Genomic DNA, 21,824 nt, shown 5'->3' with positions numbered 1-21,824 from the left:
TTTGAAACCACGCCGGAGGTTCCCAAGACATGAACTGTGCCGCACATGCGCTAACCACTGCGCCGCCGTGCTGCCGTTTATATGTAACTGTGTGGCCCATGAGGCAATTTATAATGTAATACAAGGTTAAAAATAGATGTAAGCTCATTTGGAAGTATTTTACATCAATTTCTTGTGTTTATTTGGGCTTTAAGTTGAAAAGACACTTCCGGTCCTGCCAGTTCAACATAAACAGAGACAATGGCTAACAGAACCGTTGCGTGTCCATTCTATCCTCATCAATGTGTAACAAGTTTTTAAAAGTGTTTATATGATGTATAAACACTTATATCTTGTAATAGTTCTGTCAGGAAACGGACCGGGAAGCAGGACGTCGGAACTCATATGCGTAGATGATCTGTCACTTTAATTAGGAAATAAAAGTTGTCCAACACACAAACGGACCAAAGACAAAACAAAACAGGTTTAAAGGCAGTCAAAATTACAAACTAGGTATTACTCAGATCGAACAGGCATGAACAGGTCTTCAACAAGGTAAAGCAATGGTCTGGCAGCGGGCAGTCCCAAAAGGAGCGTTTAAGTACTCCACAAGCAATCAGTTCAATGCGTCTCAGCCGGTGTCAAGGGGCGGGGCCAGCTGGGTGCTATGACCACTGTGCAGGACATGGCAAGTTCAGACAAAGGTAAAATGTATTTACTTTATTTTGGGGAACTTATCAGTATGTGGTCTCACTGAATTGTATCGCACTTTTTCAGTTTTCCATATCCAGAGAAGGGATAAACTTCAATAACATAACCTCTGTGGTCACTGGCCTTCTTTGGTGTTCTAGCTTGATGCCATATAAATGACACTGCAGTAGCGATGGGAAATCAATGGGACAAATGTGAGCAGAGAATTCAGAGTAAAAGGGTTTTGAATGTTGATGTTTTTATTTGTAAAACTACTTTTGCAAAACAGCATGCATGGAGGAAAAAAGAAAACATCCCAGTACCCAGAAATAGAGAAGGAGATCTTTGAGTGGTTTTAGGCCAGTAAAAAAATGTATATGGAGTGTCTCAGCTAAGTGTTTGTTTGCAAGCTATTGAGATTGCACAAGCAAGAAATATCAAGGGTTCACAGGTTGGTGTACACGTTTTCTTCGATTCCTTTACTGATATGACTGATATGGCTTGAAGTGGTTTCAGTATGTATGGTAATTGGTAATTTTCAGAGCTACAAGTTAATTTTTAGTCATCTTGGTGTTAACAGAATTACTATTCAAATGAAGTAACCAGCCACAGAAACTTATCTTCAGTTTTGCGGTATGTTTGGTCAGACTTCAGCCATCTCCAATACATACCTGTTAACCTGTACGCTTTTGCCATACAAAGTATGTTTATTATGCATTTTAAGACGTGTACAACGTACGAGAAAATCTGTACGGAAAAACGCAAATTTGTCAATTATGGGTACCATCCGGTATACACCGACTATGACGAAACGGCAAATTAATCAAGTCAAATGAGTTCGAGTTGTGTAGTGAAAGGAAGTCCGTCTCTTTTTAGAGAACCGGCTTTTTCGGCTCAACTTATTAAAGAGAGCCGGCTCCCAAATGGCTCACTTGCTTTGATGCATTATATTACGAATTATTATGTTGAATAAAGAAGTTAAGAAAAAAAGGAAGTATAAAAGGAGAAAATGAAAAAAGACAGGTTTGTGGTTATCCCTTTAATCAGTATATTACCAACAATAATTTAATGCAGAAAATGAATTAATATTGAATAATAAAATTCTACTTAATTATATTTGCATGTATTTTTTCCTTCTACAGTGAACGTCCAAGCTACTTAACTTTTTTATAATAACCCTCATTCATGTCGAGCAACTCAGTATCTCACAACAAATGTTAATTAACAATATACATGATATAACGAAACACATGTACAATATAACATGTTAAACTACATAAATAAACACGTTTGAAAAATAAACAAGGTGTAAGATTATTTTGCATTTTGTAAGGGAAAATACGACAGTTTGTAAGGGCATGGAGCCCTGGAGGTTGACAGGTATGCCAATAAGGGATGTCAACATTCACGTTTAAATTTTCCGCAAAAATTGATGATTATTTTTTAAGCTCTAGATCTGTTATGTGCCGATGTAATTAATATTAAACATCTTTTTCCTTTTTGCCAGTAAACAACGTGGTTTCAGACGCTGAGACGCTATGGCATCTCTATGGTAACAGTCGTCAATTATGCTTGATTGGCGGAGCCGTGGGAATGTTTGGGTTGGCCGACCTCGCTGATTGGTCGCTGATTGGTCGGTGGGCGGGTCCAGCGGCGGGAGTGCTTGCAGCGTTCCGGGTTATTGTCAGTCTCAGCAGCTCGGCACCAGGGCAGGACCGCCGCCGCCGCTGCCGCATCCCGGAGCTGCCTTCCAGCCCCTTTTCATCCAAACTCATCTTTTTATTTCACTCTTCCCTAACCTTACCCTCCCCCGTCCCCCCTTTTTTTTATCAGTTTACGCACCAAAGAGAGCAAGAGGGAGCTTGAGGTCCAAGAGCAACCGGGAGATCTGCGCCGTGGATGTGGAGGCAAAAACGTCTTCGAGGGGCGAAAGTGACGGACCCAGCGCAGCCGGAACACCAGGATTTCCTTCTTTTTCTTATCCCCCCTCACCGACGACGATTCCGAAGCTCTTTATTTCCAAGTTTTATTAGTGTCATCGCGGTGGATTGCTTCACATTTGTGTGATTTTTTAACCACTTTAAACCAACGCGTAACAGCTGGGATACCTTTTTTTGTATTTCTCTCGGATTTGTGGAATACGGTTTGAAAACCAAGCACTCGACCTTCCCACGAACTGCCTCGTCGTTTCGGAAATAACAGCGGGTGAAATCAAAAGCAAGCCAAGACCTTTCCCCCACGCACATCGCTCCGGAGGCGAACCGTCGACCGCTCGAAGCGCACTTTGCGGTGCGCAATATCGCCCCAACGGGGACCTTTTTCCCTTTGCACGGTTCGCCCACCGCTGACAAAAATTGGCAGTCGATCCGAGATTTGTTTCATTTTTTTTCCGAACAGCGAGTCAAGTGTGGAATTTAAATCCGTGGCTGGAGGAAGAAGACTAGGATAAACTTCAACTCGCTTTGACATCGGAGCAAATATGAAGCTTTTCTAATTGGGAGCACGCAAGATTGCCAGACCAAATGGTATCAATCTGCATGGAGGTCTAGTCTTTACATCGTAACAATTTATGGTAAATACAATTTTACATTTTTTTCTACCCTTGTCTTGTCGAAACCTCGCTCCCCGTCTTTGGGATGAATGTTGTTGGCTCGCTCTACAAACAGGGGTCTCCAACCTTTTTGAAGCTGAGAGCTACTTTTTTGCTATTGATTTGCACAATATGCTGATATTTCAAAATCGACATGTTATTACTATGATACTACCGCTTTATTACCAGGTTGTCACTATTAAAGGTAGAAAATAGCCTCAGTCAACCACTAAACACCATGCCATTTAGAAATCACTATAGTGGTGGGTCATGAATTTCACACATAGGACTTCAGTAATACTACGTCTGAATCAATCCAACCTGCAATAACTATTTTATGGCTGTACAACTTTAAATACGTATAAAAAGCATCAATAATAACCTCTTAATATTGCAATATTATTTCACATTTTAGTCACCCCCCCAAAAAAAACATTTTTATACGTGCACAAAATTCTTTCCCCCAAAAATATTTCAATTACTCTGGATTATCTGTTCATTTCAGTTCCATTAAAAAGTTATTTTCTATTCCCACGAAGCGAATGCTAAAAGTCCAGCCTGACCTGTCATATATTTCTGGCATATTTTTGATACAATCTAGGGCTGAAATTGTCCATTCGACAGAAGCAGTAGACATGGGGATACTGTATTTTTCTTCACGTATTTGCTGTGATACTTCCATTACCGCCCCCTAGCTTATCATAGCTTGTGAAAACAGCGACATTTCCCAAGACCCACTAGCAGGTGCTGACTCGACACATCGAAATTTGATTGGCTGAACCAACTGCTTTATCGTCACTTATTTATTGCCTCGGAGCCTGCAGAACTGATTGTGAAGGCCTCCCGATAGATTACCGACCCTGGCATCAAGCAAAGGCTGAAATGTGATTGGTTAAATGCGTAAATATAAAAGCAGAACCATGGGTAAATCAATGAAAGGAAGCTGGCAGGCCATTTGAAATTATTTAATAAGTCAGATATTTTTATGCCAGCAGGGAAGGCTTTGCAGGCCTTGGTGGCCCATCACTAGAAATCTGGTTTCGTAGATAATCACAATGAGCCATGATATATTTTCAGAACCAGTCAGTGGGCTACTCAGGTGGTCTTAGGTGCTACCGGGTGCTTAGGTGCTACCATGTGCACCGCGTTGGAGACCCCTGCTATACAATGTCCTGCAAAGAAGACTTGAGAGTGTGCGTGTGATTGCATATGTGTGCGTGTTTGTGTAAAAGAGCCCCATAAAAAGAAGAAATGTCGTAAACGGAAGGGGCCTCGAATGGCTCCGGGAGGCACTTTGAAGTGTGATTGAACGTCTCCGAGGCCGATACCTCGGGCTGTGATCCAAACGTGCGAAGCCCCCGCTGAAAACGTCTGCTGCAATTAGTTGCTTCTTCGCCCCAGTGTGTTAATGACATCCAGTGCACTTTTATAGTCTTCCTGCATATTATGGCATGGATATTTCTTTTCATTTTTATTGCAGAGCTCGTAAAATTCACCCAAGATGTGAGCGTCCACCTGTAAAACTTTTCACGAGTGAGGATGATGTAAAGCTTCGCTACATCGAATCACGCACTCATAGGCTGATTATCTCCGATTTACTGTTTGTACATTTGACTAGGCTCCTAGTGTTCCTGTGACCTTTAAACCTCACATTTTGTTGTAAAGAATTATGCTAGGCAGCGTTAGCGTTCTGGCTCGTCAAATGTCCTGCCAAGGGTTTTGATCCGGCCTGCAAGACGCAGCGAGAGAAGCGCAAGAAAAAAAGAGCTGAAGTTTTAAATATGTCCACTTGATGTCGCCGCAGCCAGGCCGCACTCTCAAGCCAGCTGGAACTGTATTTCTTTCTCTCTCTCTCTGTTTCCTCCTTTTTTCTCTCTTTCTTTCTGTTTCTCTCTCTCTCCCTAAATAATTATCTCTCTCTTACTCTCTCTTTCTCTTTTTGTCTCTTTCACTTTTTTACCAACCTCATTTCTCTGTTCTTTCTCACTTTCTCTTTGTCTTTTCCTTCCTCTTTCTTTCTCTTGTTGTCTCTCTCTCTGTCTTTGTTTCTATTCCCCCTCTTGTTCTCTCTCTCTTTCTATCACTCTGTTTCTTTTCTGTCTTTCTCTCTATTTTCTTTTCTCTCTTTCTTTCTTTCTGTATCTTTTCCCTTTCTTTCTTTCTTTCTTTCTTTCTTTCTTTCTTTCTTTCTTTCTTTCTTTCTTTCTTTCTTTCTTTCTTTCTTTCTTTCTTTCTTTCTTTCTTTCTGTCTTTATCTCTCTCACTCTATCTCTGTCAGCCTGCCTGCCTGTCTGTCTTTCTTTCTTTTTTTCTTTCTTTCTTTCTTTCTTTCTTTCTTTCTTTCTTTCTTTCTTTCTTTCTTTCTTTCTTTCTTTCTTTCTTTCTTTCTTTCTTTCTTTCTTTTTCCCAAGTCTACTAGCCTGGCCCCTGTGAGAATGGTTTCCCTACCATGTGGCCCCTCAGCTAAAATCAGTTTGAAACCCTTGCATGAATTGGTGCAACTATATCCAATAAAATTTACAGAAAAGAAATGTGGTGTAACTCTGCGCTCACACAATTTTCAAATTATTTGCAATATTCTTCATCTCCAGCTGTCCCTCTCCTTTCGACAAGCAGCTCGCTGGATGCAATATGCCCAATCTCTCCACCCCCTCACCCCCCAAAAGCCAGGGCACCTGCCATGGAGCCTTCCTGGCTGTATTGAATAAAACATCCAGTGATGTATGAGGCATGGGGGGAGGGAGGAGGGGATGGTTGCGCACCCGAGGGGGCACAACTGCCTCATTTACTTCCTCCACTCGGCGCCTCTGACCTACCGAGCAAATTGTGCTCATATTAGCTCTGCGGCTGCTCCTCACCTAAACAAATAGTCTTCCCAGCATAATGCTTGTCTTAACCCAACGTGGTGGTTAGGACGAGGAGACGGGAAGAAGCATGACGGAGAAGCTTTAATATCTAGGTCACTGAATTACCTTTCTGGAGTTTCTTGGGTTTTTTCAATTTTTTTTAATTCTCTGAATTGGTATGGAAAGCAAATAATTTTTTTTACCTTCACTTAAGACCTTCAACCGTCCTACTACAGGTCTTTGATTGGACTTGTTCTCATTCATGTTGCTTGCTATGGTTGAATATGAGAGGCTTAAGACAATTCCAGGAATGCTGGTCAACTTTTGAGTTTTTTCAATTGAAAATCAATCGCTTTCCACAGAAAGGAATGGAAATGGAATTGATCTGTTCCAGGGTCAAACCATTTCAATCAGCGATCCATTATTAGCAGCACCGACAACAAGATGGTTTGTGAATGGTCATTCAGTTTAAAAGAGATTAACCACGGCTTAATAACAGTAGCAACTTCATGCGTAGTCCATTCAGGTTCTTCTGAATTTTGTTTACTCGCTTTGGAGCTATTTTTGTTAAACAGGGTTCTTTTGATGATGATAATGATAGTAATAATAATATTAACACAATATGTCCGTCTGTGTTTAACGGTTTAAAATAGAATGTGGAATAGATTTGATGAGACTAAATATTAAACTGACGTTGTTTGAAAGGCTGTATGGGAAGTATTTGTAACACATGGAACATTTTGGAGGTCGTTGAGAAAGCACATCTTGTTATTTTTTGTAAACAAAAGTTGCGTTTTGCACTGTATTGGATAAAAATTTCGAGTTGACCTTTTCCTCTTACACCTCCTTATATGAATGGTCAAGTGTCTCCTTCTCTATGACCACAGACAAATTCAACCCTTGATTCTGAATTTATGGTTTTGTTTCTCATAAATGGACACAGCAGCTGCCTGATTACTCTCAAACGTAGCTTATTGAAGCAGACGTTTGTGACGTCCAACGCGCTATGATAATGATGTCTGTGATCAACTGTTGAAAGGATGCTGAAATGCTCCTCGTCCATCTATAACTACTTCAAACATCAAAGTGTTTGGTGGAATGGAAAAAAAATGTTGGTTTATTGCGATTGGTTTGTTTTGCGTTGCGTTTATTCTTTGTGTGGTGTATGCTTTTGCTATGTTCATGCAAAGTGTTTTGTGACAGCCATGTTTGTATAAAAAAGATGACATGATCATCGGTGCACACATGTGTTCACGTTAAAGTATTATAAAATTGGCATTGAAAAAGGAAAAAGTATGTGAACAAAAAAAGACTCCCATTATTTCCTGAGGCAGTTCCAGGCATTTCCGGCCTCAAAAACTCCTGATTGACATAATCATCTCATCAGCTAGCTCTGCAGGAGCCGGATAATCCTGATGATTAGACTCGGGTGTGTTAGGGACAGAAACATATAAATCCTGCAATACTCTGAGCTTCGAAAACCTGATTTAAAGACAGGTATCCAAAGTATGTTATAGAATTATTTTGTTGTTCTGAGCATGAGTGCGTTGATAACAAAAATTACATGTCTGTAATTCGTAGTAAATTAGCACCGTCTTCCGCTTTGAGCATTGTTATTGTCTCATTCACGATTACAAATGTAGTCTTTTTTTAAGCCAAAAACTTCATTTAAAAGACTACTGTTGTCATTTTCTAATCTACACGAACTGCAAGTATTAGTTCAGGATCTTGAAATTACAATGTTTCGTTAACAGTTGGATGAGGTTTCTATTGATGTGTTATGCCTCCATTCCATCAAAGCCCAATGATAACTTGACTCCCACAAAGTTGATCTCAATACTCGTTGAGAGTTGATTTTGCTCTACAAGACCTCATAAAATACATAGCCTGTAGCAGAATCACGCCCATAGTTCAGATATTCCTATTTGATATAGCCAAAATAAAAAAGAAACCCAAAACGCTATGTAATAGCTGTTCGCACAAAATTCATTTTTTAGGGGCATTGACATAGCGTGCTAACACTGTGTATTGACACTAAGGAACCTAATAATTTACCAAGAAGAGAATAGCAAATGATATGAGTCCGAGCAAATCCTTTTTGATGTCCAACTAAACAATTTTGTTTTTTGATGGTTATGACAGCATCACATGGACACAATTTATAGTTTTTGTGTTGTTTATGTACCAAAATACTAAAAGAACTTAAACCAATGTTTTTTTTTCCGTTTGTAACATTTCCGAAAGTGACATATGAATTAAAGTAGTCTGAATGTTTCTATTCTATATGGAAGCAAGTTTAACTTTGACATTTCTTATACCACCCCCCCTGACAGGACTTCTGTATTTCTTCTAAGTAGCTAACATCAACAGACACTTTAAGCCACGTTTATACTTGAAGTTGCTCATTATATGCTCTTGATCAAAGTGCTTGATTTCTTTAAATGTTTCATGCATTGGCAAACAAAAGATATCCTGTCTTTCTTATCATTTTCATGCAGATGTGATTTAATATAAGCTCCGCTGTCCTGATTAATATACCGTACTTTTTTTCTGTTTGTAGCAAATGCAGAAAGTGATATATGAATAAGTAGTTTGAATGTGCAGCACGGCGGCGCAGTGGTTAGCGCGTGTGCGGCACAGGTCATGAGATCTAATCTCCGGTGTGGAGTTTGCATGTTCTCCCCGTGCTTGAGTGGGTTTCTTCCAGGCACTCCAATTTACCTCCCACATTCCAAAAAACATGCATGTTAGGTTAATCGGCCGGTCCAAATTGTGTGAATGAGCGAGCAAATTTTCTGGCAACCAATTCAGGGTGTCGGCAACCAGTTCAGGGTGTCCCCTGCCCACTGCCCGGGGATGGCCGGGATGGGCTCCAGATCCCCCGCGACCCTACTGATGATAAGCGGTGCAGATAATGGATGGATGGATGGATAGTTTAAATGTCCGTATTCTATATGGAAGTAAGTCTATCTCTGACACAGTCGTGCCATAAAAATGTCAGATTTACACTAGCTGAAAAAAAGTGAATTTTCAACTGCAGGGTTTTACAAATATCAAATAACTGTTGAAAACATTTTTTATGGTTTTAAATAACAAACATTTTTGTATTGCTGAAATATTGAAAAATAAATCATATATGAATTCTAGCAACGTGGTACTAACATTATTCCCAGTCTTTACAGACATTTTCAGAAACCATTTTCAAAATATATTATGTGTTTGGACAAAACACTAAAAATCAAGTTAGGCATATAAGTAAAATAACAAGTTAAATAGGAAAACTAACAATCTTTCTAAGTAAAATGGTTTTTTTTCTGTTAGAAGTTTGCTCATTGATATATGGCTTTATTCTCTTTAAATTGATTATTATTCATATTTTTATGCTTTGTGTTGTTATATTGCTGCATTAAAACCTCAGGTTTTACTTTATTTGTCCTCAATGCTTTCATCTCTAGATTTCGATAACTGTTTTTGACAAACGAGGAGTAAAATGAGATAAATAATTCCACAAATAAAGTGAAAATATAACTTTTGTTACGGTTTGGGGTTGGTTTGCAAACGGGGCCAAGCAAAGTAACAAACAAATAAGGGTTTGATTATAAAATTGCAACAAGGACATGGTATGGCAACAAAAGTAGGGTAACAAATGCTTCAACAAGAATTAAATGAAAAGGAGAAATAATTCAACGAACACCTTGACTTGACACGGGTGTCCGAAAAAGCTTATCGGGTTACATGAGGAATAACCGAAACGACTTTAAAGGAGCCCTGAATAAACAAAACAATTATTGTGAAATCTCTAAATATGTTTTACCGGGCCTCGAACATTCTTTTTGACCTAAAACCAAATCTGCTCCACATTAAAGTTGTTCTCGACCATTGAGAATAGTGGAGCAATGCACAGACAGAATTAATGTGCTAAAAAGGGCCCTTTCCTAAATTACACATCAGTTTGATTGATTGATAGTTTAGGCCCTTTAACATATTCTGTGCTTATTAATGCCGCCGCCTGCAGTGAAAAGCGAGCCGCCGTCTTGAATATCGTTGGAGTTGCTGAAGTTTAATTTCCTGCTCTGCGTATTAATCTCTTCTTTAATCCTTGCATGGTTTGATTGTCTCAACACCTACCCGGAGGCAGCCAATCTCATTTCAACAATTATGGTGACTAAAATAGTCACAGCGTGAATGTGTGTGTTTATGTGTGTATGTGTGTGGACTTTTTGCACGCTGAATTATAACATTTATTTATGTATGTAGGGTCGATCCTGCCATATGTAGGAATAAATGTATAAATAAAAAGATACCTAGAAATATTTGCCATATAGATAACGTACACATAAATAATTCACATAATACTTATATATATGTCGTATGCAATTTATTAATTTACTCATCCATTTTGGTATTTATTTTGTATTTTGTTATGTATTTGTCGTGTAGTTTGTCACAGCAAAATGTTTTTCATATGAGATGGCGGTCCAGTTTCCTAAGCTTTTCACCTATTGGTTGATCCGTGATGTCTGTTAGCTGGGGAAAGAAAGTAATTGCAGTTTATTGGTGCAATTGTTTATCAACCCATTGGTGAAAAGCTCAGCCAATTTGAGCCGCCCCCTCAATTGAATAGCATTACATGACAAAATATGTGACAAAATAAATGACAAATTACATGGCAAAATTCACAATATGGTGCCACCAGGCTGTACTTGCCCAAGACACACCACAGCAAATGGTGCCCCAACGGCCCTAGTGGTTAAGGGACCCAAACAACCAACAAGAAAATACATGATAAAATACTCGACAAAAAGAATGACAAAATGCAAAAATGTGTTAGCTGTAAGTTTAAACTTTAATCGATGCTCAAAATGATAAGAGGAGACGAAAATGGATTTTGAACTTGCAAAGAGGACCATGAGAGGGGATTTCAGATAAGAGAATTAATCACATCCTAAAGCCCTCATTTGAGCTCCTCTTTTTTTTAAATCTTCAGGGTTACAAAAAACAGACCAGCCCTAAGGAGGCGTGGACTTTAAAGAACAGCAATATGATTGTCCCATAGAGACAAAGATGTAATAGTCAACTCAAGGCAATTCATGTTTATTTGTATAGGCCTTAAGTGAGAACAAAGAACAAAAGAACAGTGTACAATAGTAATCAAAATAAGGCTCTAGCCTCCTTGAAGTATTAATACAGAATAAACTTATCATTATGAATGAATTGCATTTATGTCATATATTTAGGTAGAACATGATTTGTTATTTTGTTCATTTATTTAAATGGCATCTTTTTTCTATACATTCATTTTCACATATGGCATAATTGGTCCTCCATATTTGGGACAAATCTGTTGTCTGCATGTCAGACGTCATAAAAACATACTACGCCTTTGAGCCTGACAGGACTACTGTATTTCTTCTCTGAAGCTAACATCAGCATACACTTAAAGCTGGTTTCCACTTTAAGTTGCTCATTATAGACTGTTGATCAAAGTGCTTGATTTCTTTAAAAGTTTATTGCGTTGGAAAACAAAAGATATCCTGTCTTTCTTGTGATTTACACGCTGACGGGATTTAATATAACCTCCGCTATCTGCAATATATAGAGACATGAAAAGGCATACAAAAAAAGCATTACACACTAATCATCAATGCAGCGGGATGAACACACCCTTCAAGCAGTCATTGCAAATGAGGCGACGTGCTGGAAAAATGGAATGTGACATTACATGGACGGTTGTGCATGGCTAAGTGTGAAGTCCTGCCAGCTCTGTGGCAGGACCAAAAGCAACTTGACATGATGTTGTTGCTTTGTTGTATAGTTAGCAGCTGTACCGCAGCAACCATATCAATTTTAACGCCAGTTGCTTGACCCGGTGCTCTTATTCCAGCCGCAATGAACATGGAAGAGGAGTGCTTTGTATTTTTGCCCCATTTGCTGGTGTTTCCGCTACATCAGAGTTAAATAGAGGTCTGTGGTCACTCCTCAAGAGGCATATTCTCTCAAGGATGTGCACAATAGTCAGTGTTGTGCTTCTCTGTCGAGACGAGGCTGTTGTCATATTAAAAAACGTGTTTTCACAAGGGTGTTGAACTTCTGGTTTTGATCATTTGCGTAAAAATTGCAGTCCTAAACTAGAAGAGAGCAACTGACCAACATTTACTTCATCACAAAATTCAATGATTATATTTCCAGTCATCTCTTATCTTTGTCTTAGCGTGTCTGGACTGCCCAGATTCAAATAGGAATATCTTTTAGGGGACCTTTTTTTTCCACAGTAATGTTTCCGATTTCCGGTATATCCTTGCAATTGTCATTTGCATATGGGCTTTAGTTTACTGAAGAAATTGTACATTTAGACCGCAACATGAAATGGATATAGGGCAATAGTTGTGGCCACAGACAACCCATATTGAATCAATAAAAATGTACCTCAAATATTATCATAGCCGTAAAACGCAACATTTATGGTTAGCTATTTAAGATTAACTTGGATGATTTTGTAAGTTGGTTGATTGGTTTTGACTGTTTTTCTGTTATTTCTTACAGGGAAGATTTAAAATATAAAATGTAAGACAAATAAGTAACCAAAACCATTCAACTATTCCATTTTCTCAGTCGTTTCGCCACAAAAAAAACCTACTCAAGACACTTTGATTAGATCAACTTTATATTCTGAACTAAGGCCGCTATATGCAGAGGTTAGTATTGATAATTCAAAGGTTAACAAATAAGTTTGAGCTGAAAGTGTGCGTCTTCAAATATTTTCGATGAGATTTTTTTTCAGTCAAAAGATATGGCGAGAACCCCAAAAAACGTTAAGAAACACTTGTCTATGTATCCCTCCTGGTCAAAAAGGTATTCTTTTGCTTGTGGAAAATGAATTAGTAATTAAGATCAAACCCTTTTCATCACTCTCAGGGGGGTTCCCCTATTTGCTGTCAATAACAAGATACATCACAGTTGCCAAGGACTCAATTAACCTATGGCTAATACCCACCCCCTTGACTCACTCGGACAAACATTCAACATTCTGTTAAGAATAGAAGCTGTTTATGATTTTTGGGCCCATAAAGATCACATTTCATCTCAAGGGTCATAAAAAGGGCCTTAACTATGTATTGAAGTGTTATATTATTGATTTCTTCGTTGAAAACGTCGATGAAAACCTTCAGCTTCAGCCAAAAAATGGACAAGTCACAATGTAATCTTGATAAATACTATCTTTACTAGCAATGCACGGTTATGTAATAACAGTTATGCAGTTATGTAATAAGACCTGATAAATTAATACAATATTTCAAAAACTTCTTTTGCTACAATGGAGCAGTTCACCATCAGCCATTATGTAATTGTTTATCTTGGTTGCCAGAGATGTTGATCAGATCTCAATTAATAGTGTTGAAATCTCTGTGTAAGCTAGCTGTAACGCTAATAGGCTAATTGCTGCTCTGAAAGCTCCATCCGTGTTGATCCGAACGGAAAAGAAAGTCGTGTTTGTCTTTCTGTGTTTAAAAAATAATGTGTATTTCCCTGGAGAACACAGGGGTCATCATTTTCCAAAGATGAATCGGTTTAGGGAGAATATCGTAGTCTCAAGCGATCAGAGGACTAATCAAAATATTTATACAAATTAATCAAAGGATAGAAAAACACAATTTGAATAAGTGAGTTTCCAAGGCGGGCAGCACGGCGGCGCAGTGGTTAGCGCTTGTGCGGCACAGTTCATGTCATGGGAACCTGTCGTGGGTTCAAATCCAGCTCCAGACTTCCTGTGCGGAGTTTGTATGTTCTCCCCGTGCTTGCGTGGGTTTCCTCCGGGCACTCCGGTTTCCTCCCACATTCCAAAAACATGCATTTCAGGTGAATTGGCCGGTCCAAATTGTCCCTAGGTGTGAATGAGCAAATGAGTTGTCTGTCTCTGTGTGCCCTGCGATTGGCTGGCAACCAGTTCAGGGTGTCCCCTGCCCACTGCCCGGAGATGGCTGGGATGGGCTCCAGCCCCCCCGCGACCCTAATGAGGATAAGCGGTACGGCTGATGAGATGAGATGAGATGAGTTTCCAAGGTGGAACTAGGCACTCCGGTCCTCTAGGGCCGCTTGTCCTGCATGTTTTTGGAGGTTTCCCTTCTTCAACTCAGTTGATATGAATCATCAACTCGTTTGCAAACTGGCATGAGCTTGTTAACAATCCTGGTCATTGAAATTACCTGTATTGGAGAAGAGAAACCTCAAAAATTATGCAGGACATCCTGTGACAGAAACTGCTCACGAACCCCAGCCAAGCCCTTTGCACCACACTGTCCTTTATTCCGTCATGCAGAACGGAAGTCACGTCCCATAAGACATCTAGGTTAATGTGTAGCCTTTAATATGGAAAAGTTTAGGTGAGCGGATGCCTTTTTATCGTCCAAAAGACCTCATGTGCTTTTCATATGCGGTTAATGAATACAACACAAGGCCGCGTGCGTCCTTCATGGTACAATGCACCCCGTCTGGCTAATTATTAGACACCAAAGCGAGTGCCCCCTTTTCATGCCAAATATATGTACCTATTAGAGAAGCGTCTAATCAGTTCCCAAAAGAGCATTGTTATTCTACTTATACTATTTCTATGAATCTCAGTCAGTTCTCCATAGATGGTCCCTAAACTTGTGATCTACATCCGACTATACATAATAGAATTGTGTAGGTTTACAATCTTTAAACAATCTTTCCAGGCCACGTTACAACTCTAAATGTTCAAAAACCGCCACTTCCTGTAGTTTTTGTACTTTCATGCTTTTATGTCTTTCTGTGTAATTATATTCTTCAATATATGTAAGATATGCTTTCACAAACAAGTACAAGGCAGATGCTTTGCCTGTTGAATACAGTTTTAATAAAAAGTTAAAAACAGGGGGTGGGGGGCGTATCGTATTCATACTACTTTCCAAGGTTCGTTACTTCACTCGTCCATCAACTCTTTAAAGCGCAGCATCTCTGTGCAGATATTATGAAGCACTCACAACTTAAGAAAGTGTCCAAGACCTATCTTTTAAATTTTTTTGCCTATTTATCCTGACATTTGTTTTTCTTATATCTCTTTCAAGTCTTTAGTCTCATCTCATCTCAATAGCTGCACCGCTTATCCTCAGTAGGGTCGCGGGGGTGCTGGAGCCCATCCCAGCAATCATTGGGCAGTGGGCAGGGGACACCCTGAACTGGTTTCCAGCCAATTGCAGGGCACACAGGGACAGACAACTCGCACGCTCATTCACACCTAGGGACAATTTGGACCGGCCAATCCACCTGAAATACATGTCTTTGGAATGTGGGAGGAAACTGGAGTCCCCGGAGGAAACCCACGCAAGCACGGGGAGAACATACAAACTCTGCACAGTAAGTCCGGTAGCTGGATTTGAATCCACACAGGAAGTTCCCAAGACGTTAGAACTGTGCCGCACACGCGCTGACCACTGCGCCGCAGTTTTTAGTATGTGTTAAAATTTGAGTGTCATATACAGTCTCGTTGTAAACAATCTTCACTCTGTTGATATCAATGACAATAACGACAATTCTAATTCTACTGATTTTAATTTTAAAGGATTGTGGAAATGCTAGGTATTTTAGTTGTCTTGTCGATGTTGTTTTACATAATTTGTCATGGTTGCCCATGGCGCCCAATTGGCCCCGCCCGTTTGGCGCCAGCTGCGGCTCGTTGTTTGATTGGCTTCCCTCGTATTTAAACTCTCATTGACTCGTTGTCAGTCCGTCAACGAACCTCTGCACCCCCAAGACGTGTGTTTTGGACTCTGTCCAGTATCCTGCTTGTGTATCCTGTCTGGTATCGATCCCGTCTATCTCGTCCTGTTTGATATCTGACTCCAGTATCGAGTATCGATCCCGTCTATCTCGTCCTGTTTGATATCTGACTCCAGTCTCCAGTGTCTGGTATCGATCTTGTCCGTCTCGTCCTGTCTGATATCTTGCTACGGTCCCCGGTTTCCGGTATCCATTCCGCCCATCTCATCCTGTCCGATATCTTCCGCCAGTCTCCATTATCGATTGACTGCCCCATTCCTGTAAAATAAAGCTTGTTTGAAAACGTTATGCATCTGGGTCTTCCTCCTGTTCTGGTTCTGATGTAATTCATATTTTTGTTACATTGCTGCTTTCTTGGTATGAGTCTCTGGACTTTTGTTTTGAAACAGTTCTATTACAAATATGTATTTAATGTTATTGTTGAAAATCGCATTGTAGTTATTTAATATAAAAATTAAACATTTTTACGTCCTAAAATTGTGCTGTATTTATGGTAAAGCCAAACTAACTCAAGAGGTAGGGATTCAATTACTCAATGATGTTGCCATTTCTAAGAAAAAAGTATTGATATTGATCAATACTATCCTGTATATAATCGGATTGGGTGGGTACCAGAATTTCCAGTATGGCCTTCTCCTAATGAAAACTGGTTCAATGGGAGTTTAAGACTGTTTAATCACAGTATGTGAATAAAAAAAAAATCTGTTTTTGACAATTACATACCAGGTTAAACCCATGATATCCACATCTGGTGGACCCATCCAGTATGGCCGACTGTCTACATATGGGTGACATCACATGAAAACCATATTACAGTGAGAAATGGAAAGGGGGGGTTAGGCGCTCTCCTCCCAAAGTGTGGAGGGCTGAAGGATAAAAAACAATTCTGACACGCTCCCCAAATGCGAATTTGCTCCCCTTAAAAAGAACGCGTCTCCTGCCTTCCTCATGCTCACATTGATTTGTTCTGGGTGACAGCTCAGGCCTCTGTGAAATCACCCCGGAGTCATTGATCCCGGCAGGGCTCGGGGAGTTTGGCGACTGTTGGTGACATGGGAAAATCCTACGCCCGCCCCTCCGACACTGAACGCAACACCGCAGAGACGTTCTTGGCCTTTATCAGATGCAACGCCCGCTGTTGCTCACCAGCTACTGTATTGCGGCCTAGGTTACACTTTTGATGGGTTTTGTGGAGGCCCGTACAAGCTCTTTGATGCGCTATTGTGCCTCGCTGTGTTCCACATTATCTGGCAAACTCTTTATTGCCACTGTTTTCCAAGCCAGAAACAGGGCTGTGTGTGTGATTTTGTTCTTTATATCTTATGCAGGGTTCTGATTAATCTCCCCCTCTTGCTGTTGTACTTTAATCTTGAATAGGAGATATCTGATTCTCCTCGGCTATTGAGGAAGATCAAACTTTAATGGAAGAAGGAACTGCACATCATCCTAATCTCCATCTCCCTGCATTTTGGCCGGCTCTTTTCCCCTCCCTCAGGCTTTGTATCTTCCTGCAGAAGCAGGAAATACATCAGACAGATAAGATATGTTCTCTTCATGTAATTTATTCCATGTTAAATAAAGTCACCAACTTACATCCACACACGGTGGATAACTTATTGGGGGAACAGCAAAAGAGCTTGCAGCATGAGACAGACGTGAACATATAATTGTCCTGGAAGCTATTTCCCTATCTATATACCGGAGCCATAACCCCCTATATACATATACCGACGCTTTCCTACCTACGAACGAGTTAGGTTCAGCACGATCATAAGTTGAATTTGTTCATAACTTGCTTCAGTGCTATATTTTGAATGTTTAAGGTTTAAATAAGTATTTTTAAGGCTTGTATAAGTAACCTGTATTGTTTTTTTACTAAAAAATAATTATTCCCAAAATAATGCCCTGTTTTCATTTTTAATTTACAGTAGCTACCGTAAAAGGTGAAAAAAGAGAAAAAAAGGATACAATTTGAGCATGGAGCAACACGTGTTTCTGACCATAAGACAATCACATTTTTAAAAAGTAGGACCACTTTATTAACATTTCCGGGCATATGGGGACACTATTTGAAAAAGACTACGATTTTTCATATCTATTGTTTTTGTTCAACCACAACAGCATTGTGTTTCTGTTGTAATTAGTTGTTGTGGAAATAATTCCCCCAAAATGATGACTCAGAATTGTTCATTCTCTGCTACTGTAGTAAAAGGAAAATTTAATTGTGGTTTGTTCACTCTCTATGTATTGATGGAAAAACAATGAGGTGATGTGTGACCCATGTCATTTGTCTATAATAGCCCAGAGGAATAGATCATCTGTGATGCATGGTTACATGAAGGTTCAATGCCTTTGAATATTCAGCGGTTAGTCCAGGAAATAGCTATTGACTTCCGTCCTCTCCCATCATCAAATAGCAGTGACCGGTGTCTGCAATGTACTGGATGCTTGCATGTCATCTTGTCTCAAATGCGTAACACTTATTCGCCATTACGCCTCCCACTGACTGTTAGTGTTCTCGATAAAAAAAAGACGTTACCAGAGTGTAGGGGGCTTGCTGCATACAATAACGTTTTCTGGACTGAAACGGACTGTATTTTCCGCAATATAGGACGCACTGGATTATAAGGCACACCCCCGAAGAAATTGTCTTTTGTCATGATTTATTCATACATAATAAGGCACACTGCATTTTAAGACACTAAATAGGGTATTAAAAGCCACTGTGTGTATTTGTGTCTTCGGGCAGTGGGCAGGAGACACCGTGAACTGGTTGCCAGCCAGTTGCAGGGCAAACAGAAACAGACAATTCACTCGCTCATTCACACCTAGGGACAATTTGAACTGGCCAATTAACCTGACAATGCAATGGTTGATCAATCAATAAGTGTCACGGACCATAGTCGCATAACATTGTATGCAATGGGAATTGAATCCGAGTAGTGGCAGTGAAAGCGCCAACTCTGGAGCACTAGTGGTATGGATGATGTATAAAAAGGCACTAGGCTTGTCCCGTTATCAGACAATTATTAAAGTACCTGCAATACTGATTTGCATAGTGCATTAAGATGGGTTAAACTTCCTCACTCTGCATCAATAATCTCTCGGTTTAATATATATATATATATATATATATATATATATATATATATATATATATATATATATATATATATATATATATATATATATATAGTTGAAAGACTTTCTGTTTTCTCCATTCTCTAACATTCATTGGTGAAGAAGTGAGGTACTTTTTATTCGATCAGAAAGCCTTATGCAAATCAATGTTTAGGGCACCATGAATGAATGAATGAAAACTTTTTATTTCGAACATAAAGATAAAAACAGGACAAAAACAATGAGTATAAAGTGTGATAATAAAATAATAGGTGGAGCGGTGACTTGTTGGTTAGCGCGCAGCCCCACGGTGCAGAGGCTCAGGGTTCAAGTCCAGCTACCGCAACCTCCTTGTGTGGAGTTTGCATGTTCTCCTCGTGCCTGCACTCCGGAAACATGCATACCAGGTCAATTGTCTGGTTCAAATAGTCCCTAGGCGTGATTGAGTGAGGGAGTTGTATGTCTATATGTGCCCTGCAACTGGCTGGCGACCAGTTCACGGTTTCCATTGCCCGAAGATGGCTGGTAGGGGCTCCAGCCCCCCTGCAACCCTACTGAGGATAAGCGGTGCAGTAGATGGATGGATGGAATACGATAATAAGCTCTAATGCCTTGTAATGTTTTACCTGTACTATTGGTGGTATAGTAGTAAAGCGTCAGTGCCCTCGCCGCCACTACTTTGGTTTGATTCCCATTGCATATAAGGTTTTGCAAATTTTAGGCAGCGATTTAAGTTAGCCATGTTTATCGATTTGATCAATCATTGCACAACAATTACTCTAATATGAAAGTATACTTTCAAGTCTTGTATGTAAAACTTTGTATTATAATGCATATATAAGGTGCACCGGCTTATGTGGTGCTCTTTCTCACCAAATTTAGTTTTTTAGGTGCACCTTGTAGCCTAAAGATACAGTTATTGCAACAGCCACCTCGCTCTTTTCTCCCCAAAGTCGAGCCTGAACCCCACACCGTTTAATAAAACTCTGGAGATTTTATCATTTATTGGCAGCCGTGACAGTAAGCCGAGGCTTGCGCGAGATAAAACCCGTATTCAGTCGACGTGGAGAATCCAGGATACAGTTGAAAAGACACGAACGCTGACCTGCTGGGGCGCCTTCACGTTTCGAAATAGGTCTGGTGCAAGTCAGCTTTATTGTCTGTATTAAGCTCCAGTTTCCTCCATCCAAATGATGGAGGAGCTCGGGATTCCTATCTTTTTTTGCCCCCGCTTTGTTATTTGAGTTGAGGAAAGGTTGGAAATCCAGACGGTATTGGACCCTGAGGCCAAAGAGCTCGGGTGCCTGCTTCCACTCACATACAAAAACATAGGAACATTGACATGAGGACATGTATTGCACACACACACACATTCACGCACACACTCCGAGCCCTGTTTTATTACCTCCTGCCTGCCGCTGGAATTGCTTTCCTCCCTCGAGTGAGCCAGGCAAAGCCGGCTTTATTGTGTTAACCTATTTGTGTGTCAAGAGCGATTGCGGCGTTCTTTATCTCTGTTTGTATTCGGACGGGGAGACAGCAGAGAGGGCGAGCGAGTAGGGAAAGTGGAGAGCGAGTGGTGGGGATGTGGTCGCACTGAGCTTGCAGGAGGGATTTGGTGTTGTGTGGGGGTGCAGACGGATGGCCGGTCACTTCTCGCCACTCTGCAGGATAATGACTGGTTGCTTAGCAATAAACCACCCAGTATCCACTTCCTGACTCCCGACCACAGTAATCATTTTTTTTGACCCTGCAAATTGCACGTTTATATTCATGATAATAAAGCAACTGACAAGTATTGGAAACTGCCTAATAGCACTTTCCAAGTGCATCATTTAGAAGCAGCGTTGGGCGAGTTACTTAAAAAAGTCATCAGTTACCCTTACTACGTACCTCATTTAAAAAGTAAATCCATTACATCAACCCACGCCCCCCAAAATATTAACTTAAATTGTCTTCATTGTAAATAATATCAACAGTCCAAAAAATCGTTTGCAACTTGATTAGACAGTGGCAATTTGGGATTAACATGTAAAAAGGCATTAAAGAAAAAAAAAAGACTGTCAGGATAAATAGGAATAAATATGTACAAAGTAGTGCTTAGAGACTGTCCCAAGTTACAGTAATAGTGCAATGAAAGAATAGTACATCACAACAGTATTGCAAAGAGTAGTGTGTTACTAATTTCTGTATCCACGCGCAATAAAGACAACCACCTAAAACTGCTGAAAAATAGCCACATAATAGAATAAATATAGGAAACCATGTACACCAAACTGTGGAAGCAGCATCTTTGGGTTTCAAACCACTGAAACATTTCCTCTTCCATTGCTGAGTACTGGCTAAGACGTTTTCTTTTTTCTTTTTTTTTTTTGAGGCTTGGAAAATGTTTTTACAAATAAAACCACCCAAACTGAGAACACCTTTACCGTGAATTCCGTGCTTACGTTTGCCCAATTGATTTCCTGTTGGTTTGTTGTTCCTTTATGAGCCCCTTCTCCACACGTTGTGTACTATTCGCGACTGGCGACACACAACCAGACTTGTGCATTTAGGCAGACCCGCTGTTGACAGTATTTTATTTTTTGATTGTAAATACAGCTTGGATGTTAGTATATATGGTAGGGAGAATATCAGTAAGGAGAAATTACTTCACTCTTAACTGTATTGAGATGTACTTTGTAGGGCCATAAAAAGATGACAACTCTTGAAAGACGTGATTAGCGGGCTGATGCTGGCGGACTAAGGTTTCATTAATATGTCCAGTACTGATTAGATGGCGTTCAAATTAGTGACCTGTT

At 40.0% G+C, this 21,824-nt stretch overlaps 1 protein-coding gene across 1 annotated transcript in view; it reads left to right on the top strand.

The window, feature by feature from the left end:
- Positions 1 to 2,372: 2,372 nt before the first annotated feature.
- fam222aa (family with sequence similarity 222 member Aa) overlaps positions 2,373 to 21,824 on the top strand; it is a 110,675-nt gene continuing 91,223 nt past the window's right edge. The window contains exon 1 of the mRNA XM_088335908.1: positions 2,373 to 3,241. The gene's annotated coding sequence lies outside the window, so the exon portion shown is untranslated. The remainder of the gene's footprint in view (positions 3,242 to 21,824) is intronic.

Source organism: Urocampus carinirostris, chromosome 5 (genome assembly GCF_059441175.1).
Source record: "Urocampus carinirostris isolate Australia breed hairy pipefish chromosome 5, RoL_Ucar_1.0, whole genome shotgun sequence".
Taxonomy (NCBI): domain Eukaryota; kingdom Metazoa; phylum Chordata; class Actinopteri; order Syngnathiformes; family Syngnathidae; genus Urocampus; species Urocampus carinirostris.
This window is presented reverse-complemented; position numbering and strand designations above follow the sequence as displayed.